Source organism: Danio rerio, chromosome 18 (assembly GCF_052040795.2).
Source record: "Danio rerio strain M-AB ecotype USA chromosome 18, GRCz13ab, whole genome shotgun sequence".
NCBI lineage: Eukaryota > Metazoa > Chordata > Actinopteri > Cypriniformes > Danionidae > Danio > Danio rerio.
Window position 1 is genome coordinate 53,888,231 of NC_141038.1, and position 21,770 is coordinate 53,910,000.

Below are 21,770 nucleotides of genomic sequence, written 5' to 3' on the forward strand. Positions count from 1 at the left end.
ATAAAATATACTCACAATTCACTCACTGTGGTTCCAAACCTTTTGAGTTTCTTTATTATGTTGAACAAAACAGAAACTGCTTTTAAGAAATCTGAAAAGCTGTAACCATTGACTTGCATAGGAAAAAGAAATGCCAATGGAAGTCAATGGTTACAGGTTTCCAGCATTCTTCAAAATATCTGCAACAAGTGAAGAGTGAGTGTATCCTGACATTAGTGTCATTGATTCATTAATACATAATTCTCAAAATTACACAGATACTTAACACCAAAATGCATTCAAAGTAGTGTGGTAAACAATATTAACAAAGCTGCTGCTGTTTGACAATGACGACGAATGTGGGAATATATATATATATATATATATATATATATATATATATATATATATATATATATATATATATATTGTAGCTCTTATAAGAGCAACTTTACCTCAATCACCTGACTCAGCTTTCATCGCTGTTTGAAGCAGGACAAGTAAATGTTTGGCACATTGGATTCTCATTATAATTAGAGTGAATAATTAAATATTTATCCTGAGCGAGTCAGCAGGGAATCATCTCAGCCTGTGTCATTAAGGCCTGTTATTTTAATGATCATAGCTCAGTAAATGTGAACGCGGCGCTTCAAAACACAAACACTACAGCATCCTGTCTTCACATATTCTGCGGTAAAAACACACAAGTGTCTGCTTTTATAAACTGTAACCGTGTTAGCCGTGTGTACGCTAAACTATGCCCTGTAAAATAACGTTTGTTATATATTACCTGTTGTTGAGAGTCCGTCACACGCTTCACTTGCTAGTAATGCTAATTGTTTACTGACGCCGTTAGCAAACGACACCATACATGTTCACGGTTTATTTGGGTAGAAATCCACTTCAGCTCATGTTGGGTTCAGTTCCAGCCCGAAACGTTCACTGCGATTCGAAGAATGATTCGAAATCAAACTGAATCGCTGCATGATTCGGATCTTTTTCAAATTTGATTTGATTCAAAAATTGATGTCGGACTAGTAAATATCCAAACCAGCGCTTTTTTTGGGAGTAACTATAGCAGCTTCATCACAGTTTGATTTTATTTATATATCTTTACCAAGTAACAAAAGCTATTTTAATTAACGTTATATGGTTTAAGTTTTGATATTGAGGTAAAGTTTGTTTTATATTCGCCCATTTGTTCAGTGACAGCTCGTGACTTACATTTTAATGGTACTTTTAATATTAGGTCTGAAATCACCTGTAGCCTAAGTATGACTTTAAAACATTAGCACTATTTATTGACTGTGAACACTGTTGTACTTTGATAGTCTTTGGCTGCTAATATGATTTCACTGTTAGGAATTTGCAAATATTTTTCTGAAATGATATTATAATGTGAAAGTCCGAATGTTTGAATATAAAACCAACTTTACCTCAGTTGTTTGGGTGTGTTGCTGAAATAACGTGTAGGAAAGTTCCTCCCATAGGATAAAAATAGCAATATATAAAGATATCAGTTTACCGGAGTGCATCAGAATTTCACTGCAGTGATGTTGACCTCATGGGCCAATTTATAATCATTCTTTGCATAATATTCTCAGAAATATTCAATTATTAGTTTTCAAGTACCGTAATATAAACCTGCAGAGGATTTAAATCACATATGAAGATCAATGAAAAACATTACAAGTCAATCAGTCAATGAACATGATATAATTTGGCCTTAATGTCAACACATCATAGTTTTATATCCTTGAATATAAGCCATTTCTGTGTGGAGTTTGCATGTCCTCGTGTTGGCGTGGGTTTCCTCTGGGTGCTCCGGTTTCCCCCACAGTCCGAACACATGCGCTATAGGGGAACTGATGAACTCAGTTGGCCATAGTGTGTGTGTGTGTGTGTGTGTGAGTGTGTGTGTGTGTGAAAGAATGTGTATGGGTGTTTCCCAGTGATGGGTTGCGGCTGGAAGGGCATCCACTGGGTAAAACATATGCTGGATAAGTTGGTGGTTCATTCAGCTATGGGGATCTTTCATTCTTTTGTGAAAAAGTCCACTGAGGCATTCCATTATTCTTCTCATCAATCTGTGCATAATGTTTAGGATTGTGTGTGCGTGCGTGTGTGTGTGTGTGTGTGTGTGTGTGTGTGTGTGTATCACTGGATGGTTCTCGACAGACAGCAGCGTCTGGCACACACTGATGATGTACGAGCGCAGACACACTGCTGAAGTAAAGCGTCAGCCAGTGGAGCTTCAGTCTGTCTGTCACCCTGATGCATCATGGGACACACACTCATTAGCACTGTCTGCAACACACTCCCACTTCTGCATATGCTCCTGTGTTTCTGAGCTGATGAATGTGGCCTTCACCACGCGCTGCAATACTGCCTTTTCCTAACACGCTTCATTAATTACCCACAATGCACTCTGTCACTGGACTCCCCAGTGTGAAAGATGGCGTCAGTCGGCCAGCTGTTCCACTACTGTACTGTACTCGACTGTACTGTATCAGACTGCTGAGCTCTACAACCCCACACAACACATGAGGCTGAGATGCTCTTAAAGGGCTAGTTCACACACATTAAAGTTCTGTTATTAATTACTCACCCTCATGTCTTTTTTCGTTACCATAGCAACTAGAAAAAAATCACCACAACAAATCATTACTAAAGTTGTCGTGTTACTATAGCAACTGTAGAATCGCCACAGCAGATCAATTACTGTAGTTGTAGTGTTACCATAGCAACTGTAGAATCACCACAGTCGATCAATTACTGTAGTTGTTGTGTTACCATAGCAACTGTAGAATCACCACAACAGATCAATTACTGTAGTTGTTGTGTTACCATAGCAACTGTAGAATCACCACAACAGATTGATCACTGTAGTTGTTGTTACCATAGCAACTGTAGAATCACCACAACAGATCAATTACTGTAGTTGTTGTGTTACCATAGCAACTGTAGAATCACCACAACAGATCAATTACTGTAGTTGTTGTGTTACCATAGCAACTGTAGAATCACCACAACAGATCAATTACTGTAGTTCCTGTGTTACCATAGCAACTATAGAATCACCACAACAGATTGATCACTGTAGTTGTTGTTACCATAGCAACTGTAAAATCACCACAACAGATCAATTACTGTAGTTCCTGTGTTACCATAGCAACTATAGAATCACCACAACAGATTGATCACTGTAGTTGTTGTGTTACCATAGCAACTGTAGAATCTTCACAACAGATCAATTACTGTAGTTGTGTTACCATAGCAACTGTAGAATCACCACAGCAGATCAATTACTGTAGTTGTTGTGTTACCATAGCAACTGTAGAATCACCACAGCAGATCGATCACTGTAGTTGTCGTGGTAATGAATGTCTTGCTGCTCCACAGTGGTGTATTATAGATGTGAAGGTGTCCTCATGAAGTGATCCTCGTCAGCTCCTCATCTCCTGTTTTAATCTGTGTGGTTCAGGAAGGAAAATAAACAGGGCCTGTTTCAGTCGCTAAATCCAGCAGGCATCATCATTAGCAGAAGCCAGAGCTCAAGCCAATGGATTGATGGAGGAGAGGAATCAATCTATAGTCCGCAGAGCGAGAAAAGAAGATTAAAAAGTGGAAATTGAGGCCATTTGTGGATGGATTTCCCTCCCGAAAGCTGAGCGCTGCCCTCCGGCATCCTTATCAATTCATCCTCCTGCGTTTATCTTCACATTATAGCACAATAACAGCACCTGAGAGTCCGCTCAGCCTCGTCCTCTCAGCGCTTGTGTGTGCTTTGATTCTTTCACATGTATGTTCGCTGTCAAAGAAGCTCGAGTTCTCAGACATACTTTGATTTAAAGCTGCTGCACGATCACCTCACAGCTAGAGGGTCGCCGGCTGGGTCAGTTGGGGTTTCAGTGTGGAGTTTGCATGTCCTCCCCATGTTGGGGTGGGTTTCCTCCGAGGGTTTGGGTTTCCCCCACAGTCCAAACACATGCATGAGTGTGTGTGTGTGTGTGTGAATGAGTGTGTATGGGTGTTTTCCAGTGATGGGTTGCAGCTTGAAGGGAATCGACTGTGTAAAACATCTGCTGTTATAGTTGGCGGTTCATTCCTCTGTGGTGACCCCTGATAAATAAGGGACTAAGCTGAAGGAAATTGAATGAACTAGCCCTTAGAAAGGTGTGTTTAGCATCACAGGTGTCATTTAAATAAAGGTTGAATATGTAAATTCAGGTAATACACTGACCTCAGTGCAGTCGGTAACTCCTCTGCTGTTGTGTGTGTTGTTGTTGTTCATTGTAAACAGCTGTAATCACAGTCTAAAACAGCAGAGGAAATGAAATGGCCTGTGCTTTCCTCTCGTGTGCGGCGCCGCGGACCGGAACAGTTTAATTAGGCCCGAATGCTGGAAATCCAGCAGGAGTGAAGCGTCATCTGCATCTGCTTGCTTTATGGACAGCCGATATGAATATGAATAGTAACTGATAGGAGTTCAGTGATAAAGAGCTGCTGCATGTCAGATTTACTCCTGCTTTATTTTCTTATGCTCTTGCAGATGCATGACGTGCGGCCTGTCGTCAACACACTCATGCATTCACTGTTTCCTGTTTGTGCAGACCAATGACTGTAAAAAATATGGACGACGCAACAGCCCTTTTTCCCATTGAACGCCTTGAGGGCAAAACGCCTGCTTGACGGGCACAAACTGTCGCAAAAGACTGCTGAAATTGGAGCCAGACATGCGCAGAAGGACTGTCTGATGGAGCCAGAGGAGGAGCCACGATAATGAGCAGAGTCGAGCTTCCAATTAAACGCTTTATGTAAAATCAACTACGCCCCCCGAACTGCTCAGCATGCGTTTGCTGTCATATCAACACAAATGGATGTAATAACGTTAACAAATATGAGGGTTTTATATATTCAATCGCGCCAGCTCCAGGCCGCAGCGCATAACTTACTCGCGGCGTCGCGGGCTGATTCCGGCTCGCATGCGGCAGCGCCTGCTCGCTCGGCCGCCGCATCTGGCTCGATTGACTCGGGCTGGAATTGGGTAGTGAGTCCAGGCATCCGGAGTAGGTCCAGCAGAGGTAACATTAGTCAGTCTGAGCTCTAAGAGATAAGTCTCCGGCAGGCGAGAATCTAGCCGGAACTGTGTTTTGCTATCTGGGTGGCTAGGCGTGTATCAGCAAACTAATAAAGCCCGAAAAAAGCCCTGAACTATCTTTCGGGACATTTTATTGCAAGTGTAATATTTTTTTTTATTTGGGCTCAAGTCTCCTTCATTAACACGGAGGAGGCGGGCTTTATGACTTGTACTGCAGCCAGCCCCCAGGGGGCGATCTAACGGCCGAAACCTTCACTCAAACGTAGGCTTGCGGCACACTTGGTGCAGACACACACTGACTCTGCCGATACTCGTCAGTATGCAGTAAAGCAGCAGGTCATTGATGAGTGCTGAATGCTGGATCTCCACATCTCCTCTGAGGGATTTACTGTATGAAATCAAAGCAAACGCTCAATTAATGAGCATCAGGAGCTGAAACACCAACTGAAGACAGCAGAAGCACAAGCGCCTGCAGCCAATCAGAGCGCAGAATACACTGACTGTGCATCATCATCATCATCATCATCTGTCCATCACACTTCATCAGTTTATGCATCTGTCTGTCCCTCCGTCCAATCATCCATCATTCCCTCCATCATTCCATCCATATTTCTATCAATCTATCCACGCACTATTCCCTCCATCCATCTTATTAATCCACCATTGGATCTATACATCTATCTCTCCATCCTTCTTTCTATAGATCCATACTTCTATCTTTCCATCCATGCTTTTTTCTATTCATCCATCCATCCATATTTATATCAATCCATCCATCCACCTTTCCACCATCCATCCACTATTCCCTTTATCCATCTCTTTATCCATAGATATATCTTTCCATCATCCATCCAACCTTTTTTTCCATCCATCCGGTCCATAGGTCTCTACATCCATCCATAAGTCTGTTCATCTATCCGTCTTTCTATTGATCAATCCGTCTATCCATATTACTATGTCCATCCATTGTTCTACCATCCATTCATCCACTCACTATTCCCTTCATCCATCTATTCATCCACCTTTCCATCATCCATCCATCCATCCATCCATCCATCTTTCTATTCATCCATATTAAATCAATCCATCCTTCTTTCTATTGGTCTTTCCATCCATCTATCCATCCATCAGTCTTTCTGTCCATCCTTCTTTTTTAAGATCCATACATCCATCCATCCTTCTTTCTATTGATCCATCCATCCATCTATCTATAATTCCCCCATCTATTCATCCACCCACTAATCCCTCAGTCCATCTATTCATCCACCATTCCATCTATCCATCCAAATATCCATCTTCTATCCATCCATATTTCTAGCAATCCATCCTTCTTTCCAATGGTCTTTCCATCCATCCATCCATCCATCTATATTTCTCCCAGTTCCAATCCTTCCACCCACTATTCTCTTTTCATCCATCTATTCATCTATTATTCCATCCATTCATATATCCATCATCCATCCATCCATCAATCCTTTTTTCTAGTCCATCCATCCATAACAATCCATAACATCCATCCAAATAACAATAATCCATATCCTAACCCTTCTTTATTTAGATCCATACATTAATCCATCAGACTTTATCCATCCATCCATCTTTTCATCCATCCATCTTTCTATCAATCCATCTATCATCAAGATTTCTACCAATCCATCCATCTTTCCATTACCCGTCCATCTTTCTATCCATCTTTCCATCCATCCTTTTCTATAGATGCATACATCCATCTTTTAATCTATCCTTTTTTATTGATCCATCCGTCCATACATCTATCCATCTTTCTATCAATTAATCCACCTATCCATATTTTTATCAATCCATCCATCAACCCATCCACCATTCCCTCCATCCATCTATTAATCCACCATTCCAGCCATCATCACTCCATTCTTCTTTATACCCGTCCATGTTTATCAATCCATCCATCCATCTTTCCAACATCTATCCATCCACCCACTAGTCCCTTCATCCACCACTCCATCCATCCATCACTCATCCATCTATTCATATTTCTATCAATCCATCCTTCTTTCCATTGATCTTCCCATTAATCAATCCATCGGTCTTTCCATCCATCCTTCTTTTTTAGATCCATACATCCATATAAAGTTGCTGCTCGCATCAAATTTAAAACTCTGATGTTTGCCTACAAAGTGACTTCTGGCCTAGCACCTTCTTATCTGCACTCACTTCTGCAGATCTATGTGCCCTCCAGAAACTTGCGTTCTGTGAATGAACGTCGCCTCGTGGTTCCATCCCAAAGAGGGAAAAAATCACTTTCGCGAACGCTCACGCTCAATCTGCCCAGTTGGTGGAATGAACTCCCTAACTGCATCAGAACAGCAGAGTCACTAGCTATTTTCAAGAAACGACTAAAAACTCAACTATTTAGTCTCCACTTCACTTCCTAAGCTGCAATTGCCTCTTTGAATATCACACTAATTGTACAAAAAAAAAAAAAAAAAAAAAAAAAAAAAAAAAACACTACTAACACTTCCCTTCTTAGACTTTACAGACCTGAAACTTGCCTTTAGTACTTATTCATTGTTGCTCTTGGTTGTGTAAATTGCTTCCTTGTCCTCATTTGTAAGTCGCTTTGGATAAAAGCGTCTGCTAAATGACTAAATGTAAATGTAAAATATATCCATCTTACTAGCAATCGTTTTTCTACCCATCCATATTTCGATCAATCCATCCATGTTTTCATTTATTTTTCCAATCATCCTTCTTTCTATTGATCCATCCATCCATATTTATATCTATCCATACATCCATATGTCCATCTCTCCACGACTCCATCTCTGCACCCATGTTATATTACTGTAAGATTATGAATCAAGAATAAAAACAACATGACTTTATTGACCCCACTGGCAGATGTAATGACTTATGTTTTTCTGAAACACATTACTAGTCTAGAAAATGTTTTCTAAAATAAGAATATTTAGATGTTTGGACTAGAAACAAGACACAAATAACAGAGCATTTTGCAGTGCACTGTAAAGATTATAATATTCACATAATAATGAGGAAGAAATTGCATTTTTCTTGAAATTGTTGCCCTCAAAATGTTGCAGAACGCAAAGTTGCTTCAGGCCTTTTTTCTGTAAACTGATTGTCAAAAACAGGGAAAATAGGAGTGAAACTCTGGAGATTTGCTCGTGGAGTCGATCTGATGACTCTGAAACTTTTATTATTAATACAGTTGAATATTTCAGCAGCTGATAAGAAAAGCCTTTATTCTGTCCTTGACCAGCAGCAGACATTATAAATAATATCTGCTGACGTTTCTCGCAGGCAAGATTAACAAACACAGAAATATTTGAAGAAGGGCTTTTCTTTCTCTTTAATCCTGTGACTTTTGCCCCGGCTGGAAGGTAAAGGCATTACAGAAACATGGAAATCTGCACTAATCCGCCATCTGACTTCATGGAGATGTCTATATATGAGGAAATGTGCTGTACCGTGTGTGTAAATTATAATAATACTTTACATTATTACTGCTTTTCATGTATTTTGATCATATACGTGTAACCTTGGAGAGCAGAAGACACACACACACACACACACACACACACAAGCTTGTAAAAGAAATCAATATTTGGTGGAATAACCCTGCTTTTCTTTAAATATATGCATATATATCCTTTATATGTTCTTTCCGGCAAGTTGGAAAGCCTCATATGTTATAGGCTGCAATATTAAATAATTTCTGTGTAAATACATAGAAAAGTAACCAATCTAGAATTTTCCAGTCATCAGAAATCATTATATTATAAAGATTTGTATAGTATAGTATAAATCTAAAAATTAAAGATATACAGAATATACTGTATATAAATTATTTTGATGGGAAGTTAATACAATTATTAATGTAATTAAAAAATTATAACTGTATCTAATCATCAATATAAATAATTATAATGTCATTTAAAATCATATTAATAATTATTTATTATTAATTTTATTTTTGATTACATTATAAGTAGATTTTTAATTTATAATTATCATATTATAATTAATATTATGTGATAATTAATATTTCTTCATAAGCATTACTTCCCATATTAGTTTAAGTAATATTCTGATACATGTCTAATATTTTATTTATTGATTTATACATTTATAGAGTAAAACTACCAATTTAAATGAGAATATATGCATGTGAGAAACACATGTACTCATTGTTTTTATGGTTATTTCATAAAATTATACAGTATATAAAATGTATAGCAATAATATAATCCTGTATAATATAATTAACTTAATATAATATAATTAATATATAATACGTATAAAATAATTAATTTAACATAACATAATATAATACAATATAATTAAAATAATATAAATAATATTATATAAAATAAAATAATATATTTATTATAATATAATATCATAAAATATTATATAATTATTATAATATAAAATAAAATAATATAATATATTATAATATAATATAATATAATAAAATATAATATAATTTAATATAATAAAATATAATATAATAAAATATAATATAATATAAAATAATATAATATAATAAAATATAATATAAAATAATATAATATAATAAAATATAATATAATAAAATATAATATAAAATAATATAATATAATATAATATAATATAAAATAAAATAATATAATATAATATAATATAATATAATATAATATAATATAATATAATATAATATAATATAATATAATATAATGTAATATGTTTATGACTTCCATTTTGGCTCTGAATATTCCACTTATTATTTAATAATTATAATTGGGAATTCTCATTCAAAGACCAACAAAACATCCAATGATCATCAGAGACTCCTGCAAAGCTTTAAGAATGAGATCTTTTAATTTACATACGCAATAACAGTCAGGCACAGCGATGTCTACAATAAGGCCTCCAAATACTTTGGCACATTTCAGACGACAGAAAACCCACAATTAAAAGTACCTGCTGAATACAGACGGAGAGTGTGGAACTGGAGCGGTGTGTGGAGCTGCTCGTCTGGCTCCAGGGCCCGGTTTTTCAAAAGTAATCCACTGGAATTTTGGACTTCATGCCCAAAATGTAATGAAAACGTGGAAAAATAAACTTATATTGACCCCACACTGGCTTATTCTTTACTTATCTTTAGTTCTACATCTTGATTTCCAATCCTGTTGGAGCACTGGTTATCCAGATTTAGTGAACCTGAAAAGTTCCTATCCGGATCTGATTGATCTAATTCGATGTTGCTTTGAAAAACGGGCCCAAAAAGTAAGCAGGATTCCGTGATCACGGATCGCAAAAACAGGATTACTAAATCCGATTTTATCCGGATGAAACCTTTTGAAAAACCGCGCCCTGGGTTTGGGGTTTTGCTGATTTTATTTGCACACAATGATTGATACACATCACACACACACACATCACACACGCACACACACACAGACACATCCATGACACTATAATCCCCTTTTCCTTCTTATCCATGTGTTCTGCCCATTCCAGCATTCTCTCATCCAGTGCAGGGTCCAGCAACATTTATTTAAAAGCCAATTAATTAAACTATAAAGTAACTTACATCACCTTTTTTAAAGTCACTAAAATATTATAACTTAAAATTTTAAAGTGATGCATTAATAATTACTTAGAAAAGTCATTTCATTACGTGACTCCCCCAGAACTTTGATGAAAGATGAGTGTTTCAGCATCAGGGTTTATCTTCATCCTCATGAAAAAGGGATGTTTCTGGTGTCCGTGTGTGTGTGTGTGTGTGTGTGTGTGTGTGTTTGATCCCTTACGACAGCCATGATTTTGCTGAGTCTCTCACGGAGCGTCAGTTCATTAGGCTGAAACACACAGAGAGAGGGAGAGAGAGAGAGAGAGAGAGAGAGAGAGAGAGAGAGAGAGATTATGATTAGTCTAAATACAAACAACTGCTCAATTATAAACACTCAATTTTTCTGTAAATATCAGAGTCGATCTCTCCTTTACCATCTGAGCTCTACATATGTGTGCAGTGATCAGTGTTTGACTGGTTATGACGGCATAAAACACTTATAACTAGGCTCACCTGGAATCAGCACGTGCACAATTCTGCAGATTTTCAGCCCATTATTAGTTCTGTTTATTTGCTTGAGTAAATGTGTGTAAATCTATATTTATTCAGTTTCTTATGATTAATTTCAGTATTATTGACTAATGTGAAAATGTTCATCTGATTTATGCACAATGCAGTTTGTAAAGTCATACTTTCTGTCTTTTACTAGATTTTTAGATTTACCAAATCAAGTGAATCTAATAGGATTTGCATTTTAAACATTAAATAAAAGTTAAACTGATATTATTTTTTATTTCATATATTAAGGTTTTAGTTATGATACTCCCAAAATAATTCAGCAGAAATCCGCAGATTTTTACCAAAATTCTCAGCAGAAATAGCAAAGAATGTCCGCAGATTCCTTCTGGCCCTGCTTATAACTCATCAGAAGACTTGAATTAAACTGTAAGATTTAAATGAAATAACTTTAGGTAATCTGGGTCTTTATCAATGTATTAAAAGCAGGAAAAAATTGAGTTTTAATCAGAGAGACATGCGGGAGCAGATGGAGAGTAAACAATGAAGCAAATGTACATATCATTTCTGAAACAAACACAGTGAAGGAGTAAAGAAGGGAACGAAGAAAGAAAGAAAGAAAGAAAGAAAGAAAGAAAATGTATAATTAATTTCTGAAACAGTGCTAGAGTAAAGAATAAAGAAATAAATAAACAAAGGAAACTGAATTAAAAAAGTAAAAAGATTTATTTTCACAGCATGTGTTATTTTTGACAATGTTTATATGAATTTGGAGATATAAACATACAGTTAAAGTCAGAATTATTCGCCCCCTGTTTATTTTTTCCCTAATTACTGTTGAACGGAGAGCAGATTATTTCAACACATGTCTAATCATAATAGTGTTAATAACTCATCTCTAATAACTGATTTATTTTCTCTTTGTCATGATGACAGTAAATAATATTACTCCAGATATTTTTCAAGACACTTCTATACAGCTTAAAGTGACATGTAAAGGCTTCACTAGGGTAATTAGGTTAACTAGGCAGGTTAGGGTAATTAGTCAAGTTATTGTATAATGATGTTTTGTTCTGTAGACTATCGAAAAAAAAGAGCTTAAAGGGGATAATAATATTGACCTTAAAATAGTGTTTAAAAAATTAAAAACTGCTTTTATTCTAGCTGAAATAAAACAAGTAAGACTTTCTCCAGAAGAACAAAAATATTAGAGGAAATTCTGTGAAGATTTCCTTGCTCTGTTAAACACCATTTAGGAAATATTCAAAAAAAAAAAAAAAAGTCAAACAGGGGCGAATAATTCTGACTTTAACTGTATACACATCTCCAATTATCTAAATAGGTTTTTATTTATTGTTATTTTTTTACATTTTATTTGAGTTAGTGTAAATGCATTGTGACCAATAGATTTAGTGTTAAAGTTTACTCTTAAGGTTATTGCTCAAAAAAAATAAATAAATTACAAAACAGCCGACAGCATTGTGTTTCCTCTCAGCTCTGCCAATAAGGGCGTACTCACACTATCCTATCTAAACCGTGCCCAGGCCCGTTTCCCTGATCGTTTGAGAAGTGTGAGTGCTCTGAATCTGGCTCAGGCACGGTTCACTTGGCCGGCCCTGGTCACTTGGGCTTTTTGTGAGTGCAAAACGCACGTAAGCCTGCATCTTAAAGGAGGCGGGGCATGTCAGACACTAGACAGTATTCGATTGGCCAAAAATTTAATGAGGAACTAAAGTATGAGGAGACGTGATTAAAACAGTTGATACAGGTGTAAAAGACAAACCGCAAGCTTTACATGTTTATATCAGGTTTATTTCTTCTAAACACTAATATTGTCACTGTTTAGTTATCCTAAAGATCAACAATACTGATGCTGACATCTAAAACAGCTGATTTTAATTTCATTAAGAGCGGTGGGGTGTTCCTCAAGGAGATGTGCTGGTCCTGATGAAGCTGTGCTGCTCATTAACCAACCCAAGCTCATTCTGGAAACGTAGCCCCGCAGACGTTTATGGAGACCGCGATTTACGTAGCCGGAGGTACATAAGGCCACGTTTAGTTTTTTTTGAGCGAACGCTGCGGGGCGGTGTGGCGCCGCTCCGCCCCTCCTCTTCGCGCTCGCCGGTCGACGGCCTCGCCTCCGAGTGGAGGGCTTTCCTGATGCAACCAGTTTGTCCGCTTAGCTCACAGCGTTGCGTCGGCGGAGCGGAGGCCCCGGAGGAGGAGGAGCCGGCCGCGGGGACGACGACCGGGATCGAGTCCTGGGAACAGCGGTTCCAGAAATCAGGTAAGACGAAAAACGGAATCCGAAAAATAAGTGCGAGAACGCGGCAGGATCCGAAAAACTCGGTCGAAATCAAAGACGAGGGCTTTTGATTTTTTTTTTTCTGGACAGCTTTTGCGAACCGTCGCTCTGGTTTAGGGAAGGAGGGGGAGGAGGAGGAAGAGGAGGGCGGCCGAGTCGGCCGATCCGGCGGCTTTTTGCGAGAGAACGGCGCGCGATCCCGAGAGGCGCCCGAGACAAGAAAAAGCGCGCACAGCGGCCTCTCGCCGCGAAAACAAAAACCGCTTGAATACATACCTCCCGGGACGTAAATCGCGGTCCGCAGAAACGTCCGCGAGGCTACGTTTCCACAAGGAGCCCGGGTTGTCATTAACACTGATGTGGAGAAGTCATGCTGTGGGGACTCATGCAGCTGCCTTCACATGCATCATTAAAGCTGCGGCAGAATTAACTCGGACACCACTTCATCATGTCACACGCCACTCCATGATTCAACCAACAGTGCTGGAAGTCCACCTGAAACTGACTTCAGATGCTGGTTTGGGGTGTATGTGCGCACACTAGCAGCGCGTGCTGACCTTTAAGTGTCCTGCGCGAGTAAATGTGAGGTGAACGGAGCTGATACACATGCGCTGGAAAGCTGCTGGGCCTTCACTGAAGCAGACTCTTCAAATACACTGAAGGAGCCAATCAAGATTAATGCACTTCCACTGCAGAGAGACGGAGAGAGAACGCTGGATAATTAACACCACGGGGCCCACCGAGAGTCAGGGGAGCCAAACCACACACAGAATGAGGGAGAGCAGAGGAGCGGTGATGACTGCGCTCATATTCTCTGCTCTGACGGACGGATGTGTGCTGGAGTTTACACTTCGCTGTCCAGATGTTTACTGTTATAATCTCCTGCTCCTGACATGTTAAACGAGGTGCTGTGTTTGTTCATGTGGGCATGTTGGCTCAGTGGTTAGCACTGTGGCCTCACAGCAAGAAGGTTGCTGGTTTGAGTCTCGGCTGGGTCAGTTGGTGTTTCTGTGTGGAGTTTGCATGTTCTCCCCGTGTTGGCGTGGGTTTCCTCCGGGTGCTCCGGTTTCCCCCACAGTCCAAACACATGCACTATAGAGGGATTGATGAACTAAACTGGCCGTAGTGTATGAGTGTGTGTGTGTCATTGAGTGTGTATGGATGCTTCCCAGTACTGGGTTGCATCTGGAAGAGCATCCGCTGCATAAAACATTTGCTGGAATATTTGCCGGTTCATTCTGCTGTGACGACCTGTGTGTGTGAGTGTATGTGTGTATTTGAGTTTATATTGTATGTGTGTGTGTGTAAATAAGTAAGTGTGTGTTTGGGTTTTGTGTGCATGTGAGTGTGTATGTGTGTATGTTTTTGAGTGTATGTGTGTGTTTGAGTATTTGTGTTCGTTTAAGTTCATGTGTGTGTTTGACTGCAATGTGCATGTGGGTGTATGTGTGTGTGTGTGTGTGTGTGAAGCAATAGTCTTCCAGACAGGCAGCAGAAGTGTCTCTCAGTAGAGCCGTGTGTGTGTGTGTGTGTGTGTGTCTGCAGGGACTCTGTGAGAGCAGATATTTAGTGCTGCTGACAGAGACGGCCCGAGGCTCAGAGATGTTGACCATTTCACAGCTCTGACAGAAAAACAAGCCTTCAGACTCCCTTACACACACACAAACACACACACATGCATACACAAACACACACATGCATGCACAAACACACACATGCATGCACAAACACACACATGCATGCACAAACACACACATGCATGCATTTTACCATGCAATTACAATATTAGAACAAAACTGTCACTTTAACATTCAAAGTTTAAGCATAAAAAGGTCATAATCATTACAATTTATCAAAAAATTACTTTTAAATGCAAAAAATGTAAAGTTAATAGTAATTGTAATTAATAAAAGCATTATTATTATCATTATTATTTTTATTATTTATTATTATTATTAGTAGTAGTTTTAGTAGTATCATCATCAATATTATTATTATTATCATCATTATTATTATCATTTCATTTTATTATTATAGTTATTATTATCATTAATATTTATTATTATTATAATTACTATTATAATCATTATTATTATTATTCATATTATTATTATTTTTAATGTTTACTTTTATTATTGTCATCATCGTTATTTTTTATCATTATTATTATTACTATTATAATTATAATAATAATTATTATTATTATTGTCATCATCATCATCATTATTATTGTTATTATTATTATTATCATTATTAAGTAATCACAATTATTATTAACTTTAAATTTTCGGCTTTCAAAGGGATATACAATTCGTATTATCATATTTATTATAGTACAATTATTATTATTGTTTATGCAGGGCTAAATCAGCTCTCCATCTGGTACAGTACAGCTAGAAGAGCTCATGGTTGTCATTCACTGCTACTGTTTCTCTCTCACACACACTCACACACACACACACACACACACACACACACACACACACACACACACACACACACACACACACACTGACTGACAGCAGACGGTTAAGGGGAAATATATAGGCAGGGAATTAAATCAATATTTTAGCGCGCGTGTGTGTGTGTGTGTGTGTGTGTGTGTGTGTGTGTGTGTGTGTGTGTGTGTGTGTGTGTGTGTGTTGCGTGTGTGAGCCATTACCTGCCACTAATTGCCCCTATCGGCTCAGTCTGCAGAAAGCATTGCTCTGACAGATATTACACTCATATGAACATCACCTCTCTCTCTCTCTCTCTCTCTCTATATATATATATATGTATAGATACACTCTATATATGGCCAGTAGAGTTTATTTTTAGACTTGTATTAGCAGAAACAGACAACAGTGCACCACTTAATGCTGTCAACACACTTCTGAAATGAAATTTACACCATAATGGACGAACAGGCCTGCATTTAGACCACACGCCAAGGCAGAGCACAGTGTACTGACTGGCCGAAAACAAAAGCATCCACATGCTCAAAATTAAATATATATGTAAAAAACACTACATTCAAATATTACAAAAATAACAAATCTTACAATAATAACAAATTATATTCATAAAATATATGAACTATAGTTATTATATTATAATTATATTAAATTAATTAATTTTCTTTCCTTCGGCTCAGTCCCTGGTGGGAATGTGAAATGAGTGGACTCAGTGGAACAGTGGAATGAACCGCCAACTATTCCAGAATATGTTTAACGCAGCGGATGCCCATCCAGCTGCAACCCAGTACTGGGAAACACCCATACACACTCATTCACACACACTTACACACTACGGCCAGTGTAGTTGATCAGTTCCCCTATAGCGCATGTGTTTGGACTGTGGGGGAAACCGGAGCACCCGGAGGAAACCCACACCAACACGGGGAGAACATGCAAACTCCACACAGAAACACACACTGACCCAGCTAAATGTGACTTTAAGCTGAACACTAGTGTCTGGAAGAATATCTAGTCTGATATTATGTGCTGTCATCATGAAACACATCAGTTATTAGAGATGAGTTATCAACAAATCTCTGTTTAGCAGCACTTGGGAAATATTTGGGCTGATAATCTAGTCTTCAACTGTATTTATACTGTAGACAGAGATTTGGCACGGTAATGCAGTGTGTGTGTGTGTGTGTGTGTGTGTGTAATAAAGAGTGAAATGAGTGTAATAGGAGAGGAGTTTTTATGGTGCAGATATTGATCTTTCTAGATGTTTTGACAATAGATCTGCGTTCCTGTAAGCGCTGACCTTTCCCTGCTCTACTGTACCATCCCCAATCTATAAGCTCAATGATTTACAGTGTGTGTGAGTGTGTGTGTGTGTGTCTGAGGTCTCGCTTATCACACACACACACACACACACACACACACACACACTCACGGAGAGGGACGCAGCAGGAGGAACACTTTACAGGAGAAATAATGTGGTGTTTTGACCCCAACTGTAAATTCTTAATACAAGCCAGTAAAGGTAAAGTCAAGCGACAGTGTGATTCTGCAGGGTGTGTGTGTGTGTGTGTGTGTGTGTGTGTGTGTGTGTGTGTGTGTGTGTGTGTGTGTGTGTGTGTGTGTGTGTGGCTCTATTTCTCCAGTAGTCAGTAAAATTTGTACAGTTCCATCCATCCACCATTCTCTTCATCCATCCACCCCTCCATCCACCATTCATCCATCATTCTCTTCATCCATCCACCCCTCCATCCACCATCCATCCATCCACCATTCTCTTCATCCATCCACCCCTCCATCCACCATCCATCCATCATTCTCTTCATCTATCCATCCATCATTCTCTTCATCCATCCATCCATCCACCCTTCTGTTCATCTATCCATCCATCCATCCACCATTCTCTTCATCCATCCATCCATCCATCCACCATTCTCTTCATCCATCCACCCCTCCATCCACCATCCATCCATCATTCTCTTCATCTATCCATCCATCATTCTCTTCATCCATCCATCCATCCACCCTTCTGTTCATCTATCCATCCATCCATCCACCATTCTCTTCATCCATCCATCCATCCATCCATCCATCCATCCATCCACCATTCTCTTCATCCATCCATCCATCCACCATTCTGTTCATCCATCCATCATTCTCTTCATCCATCCATCCCTCCATCCACCATCCATCCATCATTCTCTTTATCCATCCATCCATCATTCTCTTCATCCATCCATCCATCCACCCTTCTGTTCATCTATCCATCCATCCATCCACCATTCTCTTCATCCATCCATCCATCCACCATTCTCTTCATCCATCCATCCATCCACCATTCTGTTCATCCATCCACTATTCCTCCATCATCTATTTAGTCTATCCATCCTTTCATTAATCCATCTACTGTACATCCATCCATTTCTCCATCATTCTGTCCATCCAACTATTCTTCAGTAAATTTATTGTCCATCTACCCAACCAACCATCCATCCATCCATCATCCACATATCCATTCATCCATCCATCCATCTATAAATCAATAAGCCCATCCGCCCCTCCAGATGGAGTTATTCTCCTCGTGTTTGTCACAGTCTGTTATGAGGTTATGAAGGGAAATGTAAATATATATAAAATCCTGCAATTGCCTCTGGTCTTGCTGACTTCAAAGGCGGCTCTGTGTGCACTTCAGAGACTACAGAGAAAATGAATCACAGAAATATGGCAATATTGTGCTTTCTTTGGGGCCTGTGTTCATTTGGATTCCACAATATGAATGACGTTTGCATTGCATCTGAATTTAACACCAGAAAAACACTGAGATGGTGAAGAAGACTGGAGAAACAGACACAATCACTTATTTATACATCTGTCCGCATGATGGTGGACTAGTTAATGTTTTAAAAAGTCCTGACTTTTGTATTTTATACACACATTGAGGAATATTAATATATTTTTTTAAGATCACAGTACTGCATTATGAAATGTTTATGTTCGCTTTAATAATGTATGTTGAATTTTATTTTAAAATACTCCAGATACTGGAGCAACTTCATAATGTTTTCAGCCTATAGGAAGTTCTGCTGGCGACTCTTTTAATAATATTCATGCTGCTGTTTTAATGACAGTAGTGTTCGTAACATTTTCATGTCAATCTGGCCTATGAAATGCAACATAAGCAAAATAAACGTGTTTTAGTTTTGAAATCAGTTTACCCCATTGGCAGATTTTTGCTTGTTTTAAGGAAAAACTCACTTAATTATGACTTAATATTTCTGAAAACATGACAATATTTTTACTTCTCTAAAGATGCAGCTTGATTTAAAGTTTGCATGAAGCAGAAGTTGCTGAGACGACTAAATATTTCAACATGTTGATGCACTTCCAACTGAAACAGAATATTGACTAGGGGGCGGGGCTTCCTTTTGACAGGGCTCAAAATTAGCCGTTTTGCTTGGTAGCACCGGTGCTCCTGACTTCGAAAGTTTTGGCGCACCATCCAAACTGTAGTCGCACCCACCAAAAATCATAACAGTGTTACTGCAAGTTTTATATGAACAGATTTACTGCGTTTGAAATCAACACCAATCAAAACTCATTCATTTACTTGTTGGCTTAGTCCCACAGCGGAATGAACCACCAACTTATCCAGCACATTTTTACGCATCGGATGCCCTTCCAGCCGCAACATATCTCAGGGAGAGATTCACACACATAAACTAGGGCCAATTTAGACTACCCAATTCCCCTATAGCGCATGTGTTTGGACTGTGGGGGAAACCGGAGCACCCGGAAGAAACCCTCACGAACGCAGGGAGAACATGCAAACTCCACACAGAAATGCCAACCGACCCAGCCGAGGCTCGAACCTGCGACCCAGCGACCCTCTTGCTGTGAGGCGACAGCACTACCTACTGCGCCACTCGTTTAAACAAGCCCTTATGGGATGGTGAAAGCGGACCCAGTTGCATGACTGACAGCATCATGAGGATTAAATGAAAGATTAAATAAAAGAACATCTCGTGCTTACAATATGTAGATGTGGCAAACACTGTTACCTGAAAACTCCTTTGCTCCGGCTTTAAAGTGAATGGCTTTAGTCGTTGTCATAGCGGACTTTAAACACTGGAAGTCTTCTGGAAGTGTAGATGCTGGATTAACATTCTCCACATGTTCACTAATCAGATGTGCCGTTATTTGTAACTTTGGGTGGTTTCTATAACTAAATCTGTCAGTGTTAATGTTCAGACCTTTACATTTCCGCGGCTGTAGCTCTCTGTCTTCTGAACTGAGTGATTGACAGCTGATATTAACCAATGCATTTGGGTTCTGTTCAAGCGCAGTGAGCCAATAAGAAGAGCTTGAAGGCGGGGCAAGCATAGCAGGCTTTATTTACAGCAGCAAGTGGACATGACAAGCGTTTTAAACTATTCATGAATTGCTTAAATCTGTGCATGCGGTGAACATTTTGCAGTGAAAAACGGTCGCACAACAACAATTTTATGCACTCGCACACATGCTCGCAAATATATATTTACGTCGCAAAGTTAAAATTAAGCGCATATGACCAAAACGGTTGCAATTTTGAGCATCATTCCCTAAAGTGAAAGCTAACGTAAGACAGGGTATTAATATGCAAGTGCTAAGGAAACCCTCAGGTTGACATCAACAGAAAGAGTCACTCCAAACACGGAAGCAGAAGGTCAGACTTTCATTGAAGATTATCAAAATATTTCTTCACCTTTTATATATATATATATATATATACAAACACAAGATGAATATACACAGCACACACACAAATACAAGCTTTGATTTTAGATGCGATTGATTAATTGCGATTAATCTTTTGACCAGGAGTGTGTGCAGTGTGTATGGATCAGTCTGAAAACCGCTCTGAGTGATGTGTGTTTGCTCTGCACTACAATAACACAAACGCTCCCAGGACAGGAGGATCGCAGTGTGAAATGCAGTGTGTGCCTGTGGCTTTGCTCTCCTTCTGTTTGATAAGTGATGGCGGCGTTAGGGCCTACTCACGGCGTACAGCACATTTATCTAATCTGCTCCCTATTAGACAAGTGTGTGTGTGTGTGTGTGTGTGTGTGTGTGTGTGTGTGTGTGTGTGTGTGTGTGTGTGTGTGTGTTTGGGTTTGTGTTTGTGTGTGAGAATGCTGTGGGCCAAACTCACACACACTCAGCACTTTTACAGTCAACATCACATCAAAACTCTTGCTTTTTACTCATGCAGATTTCTGCTCTGGCTCTGCACAAGTCTTATCAGGCTTTTCTTTGGCTTTTTTAATATCAGAACTATTTTTATCTCTCTTTAAAGTCATTTTCTTGCATTAGATGTGCCAATTAATGTGACATTTCTTATTAAAAAACATCTTTAAATAGATTTGATTATCCTGATAGACAGGACAGTCAACTGCTCTCTTTCTAAATGAATCAGCAGTTTTCAATGAATATTACAAATGAATCTGTTTCAGAATGAATCATTTGGGTCAACGATGCAATGAATAACTGAAGATAGTCACTTGTTGTGTTTTAAATGAATCAGCACTTTTAAATAAATAATATGAATCAATCTGTTTCACAATGAATCATTTGTGTCAATGAATTAATGAATAACTCACGACAGTCAATTGCTCCCTTTCTAAATGAATCAGAAGTTTTCAATAAATAATATAAATGAATCTTTTTCTGAATGAATCATTTGGGTCAGTGATTCAATGAATAAATGAAGATAGTCACTTGCTGTTTCTGAATAAATCAGCACTGAATAATATGAATGAATCTGTTTCTTTATGAATCATCTCAGTCAACGGTTCAATTAATAACTCAACTCTGTATTCATATAAA

The 21,770-nt window shown here is 38.6% G+C and overlaps 1 protein-coding gene and 1 long non-coding RNA gene across 7 annotated transcripts in view; both read right to left on the reverse strand.

The window, feature by feature from the left end:
* LOC147832965 (uncharacterized) overlaps nt 1–889 on the reverse strand; it is an 87,542-nt gene extending 86,653 nt beyond the window's left edge. For all 4 annotated transcript variants that reach the window (XR_015515464.1, XR_015515462.1, XR_015515463.1 and 1 more), the window contains exon 1: nt 770–889. This is a non-coding gene — a long non-coding RNA (uncharacterized LOC147832965). The remainder of the gene's footprint in view (nt 1–769) is intronic.
* A 9,028-nt stretch (nt 890–9,917) lies between these two features.
* The window catches only part of cd276 (CD276 molecule), an 80,593-nt gene continuing 68,740 nt past the window's right edge, over nt 9,918–21,770 (reverse strand). For 2 of the 3 annotated variants that reach the window (XM_087292676.1, XM_087292677.1), the window contains one exon: nt 9,918–10,923. The gene's annotated coding sequence lies outside the window, so the exon portion shown is untranslated. 3 annotated transcript variants of the gene reach the window in all.